This window comes from Gossypium arboreum, chromosome 5 (genome assembly GCF_025698485.1).
Source record: "Gossypium arboreum isolate Shixiya-1 chromosome 5, ASM2569848v2, whole genome shotgun sequence".
Classification (NCBI taxonomy): Eukaryota; Viridiplantae; Streptophyta; class Magnoliopsida; order Malvales; family Malvaceae; genus Gossypium; species Gossypium arboreum.
The window spans coordinates 78622732-78625060 of NC_069074.1; the positions used below are offsets into that span (position 1 = coordinate 78622732).

General features: G+C 33.0%; 1 pseudogene; it reads right to left on the minus strand.

Annotated features, from left to right (window-relative positions):
• Positions 1-278: 278 nt before the first annotated feature.
• Positions 279-2084, minus strand: LOC108451471 (transcription factor JUNGBRUNNEN 1-like; annotated as a pseudogene).
• Between the last annotated feature and the right edge of the window lie 245 nt (positions 2085-2329).

Genomic DNA, 2329 nt, shown 5'->3' on the forward strand with positions numbered 1-2329 from the left:
TCGTAGTGATTCAATGCCAGTTTTGGGTATCTAAAAAGGTTTATGGCATGTGGTGTAGGTTGTGAGAGGAGAGAAAGGCTGTTTAATTCTTGGATTTTTAGATGACTGAGGGTCACAATTATTTTTGTTGTCAAACAACTTTTTTAGTAATAAATGCACGCTAGAGAAAATGGCTAAATACATAAAATTGATAAATGTAGGATAAATCAATAGCTAAATCTAGGGTAAAGGAAAAAATTGTCTCTGATCAATACTACAACATATAATTGCACATTGATTTAAAGGAGAAAAGGATCAATATCAGCAAACTCTACAACTGATCTGAGTTCATCCCAATTTGCGTCAATGAAGAAGTAGCTTTCTTGATTTGAAAAGCTCGACGATGATGCAAATAATGGATGTTGGGCTATCCTATTCAATTGCTCAGGTGCTGCTACATTCCGATATAATTGTCTTATTCCATTTATCTGATTAACACCTTGTTGCTTCTCCTCATCATAATGTTGATGAATAATTGGAGCACCAAATTTTATGTAATTTTCATGACCATTTTTGGACTCTAAACTAATTGTTGGACATCTTCTTGTCTTTGCAATTGATTTGTGTTTAGCTGCAATTTCTCTCCAGTCTTCTCTGTACTTTCTATGTGATGATACTTTCCTCTAAAAAATTCGACATATAGTCCTTCCTGCATTTAATCCCAAAATTTAGATATTGATACGTATTACCAAAAACACATAGGATGAAAGAAAAAGCCAAGAGAAACATGTAGATTAGTCCCGCTGGTTTATAAAAGCATTTTGAAGAGGTGCATGGTGAAATGTCTCTAAGTTTGAATTCTACTGTTTGCAACATTTTCCTTATCCTCAACAAGTAAAAAAAAAAAAGAAAGAAAAAAAGAAAAAACCCTTTCTTGGGGATTCTGAAGGGGCCTTAAAAAAATGGATGTTATGTCTGCTTACTTTATTGATCATAGGTGTTCATTCGTCTCCACAGGTTAAAAGGTTTGAGTCATAATGTGTCTAATAATAATTCTCTCCTAATAAAAGTGTATGAATTGATAAAATAAAATTTCAACTTTCAAGTCCATTTGATAATAATACCTTTTCGAGGTATTAAAGTTTGAGATGGGTAATTAAATTAAGCGTAGGATGTTAATTTTAAAGTTTGAGATGCTAAGTTTCGAATCTCATATTTGTTATGTATCATCCAATCAGCTAAATAAATTTGACATGTTTTAGAATTTTAGGTTCTAGGTTTAAGGTACCATATTTATTAGGTTACACATTCTATTAAAGCTGGTAAAATTTGTATTCCTTTCATTTTCATGTATTTTCTTATGTGACAAACCGTGTTTAAATTATTTTACATTTATTTTACTTCTGATAACTTAATAATTTGCTGTATAAAATTATTTATATATTTATGACTTCGTATTATATTCGTGGTTTTTTTAACTCATTTCATATTTTTGTTATTTTTTCGTGTTTTACTCCTACAGTATAAAATTACTTGAAGCAACATAGTGTCATAAAATAATACTTACAGCTTTTTGAATAGTATCGGTGTGATTGTCTTCTCTAGGGAGGCGAAACTCATGCATCATCCAATCTGTTTTGGTTCCTTTGCCTGCACTTCCACGATAGAAACTAACGTTTTCTTTAACCCAATGCACTGATGGTATTCACTTCCATGTGAATAAACAGCTCTATCAATCCCAGTTGCTTTCCAAAACCCCGATCCGGTAACCCGATTCGGTCTAACGCTGTTCCGATACTTCCTCGTTTGCAGAAGAAATATGACTCACTTTGTCCTTCACTTTCAGCTCCTGCCCCATTCTCAGTTTAGTCAATTATGGAATACAACAATATTAGATAATAAACACGCTATCAAGGATATATATATATAGTAATAAAATGATTACTTGGAAGATCCCAACGATCATATCTGTAAATATCCATCCGTTTGATGAGTTGGATTTTGACTGGTTTGTTTTCAACCCTTCGTCGAAGATAAAATCCAACAAGTTCTTCATATATGGGATGGAGTCGAAATCCAGGAAGTGGAACATCTTCCACCTTCATTTTTCTTTTCTTCTTAGTTGCAGTAAATGAAACGAAGATTGGACTTTCACAAGCAAAACAAGTCTTTAGTAGTGTTTTCTAAAGCGTTGCGGCATTTTGATAAGCGCCGCAAAAAACGCGGCTATAGCTAATACTGCTAAATTTTGCGGTGTTTATATAAAAAATGGCGCTATAGAATATGACATTTAGCAATGCTTTTTCCACAAACGTACGCCATTATAGAACATGACTTCTAGCGGCACTTT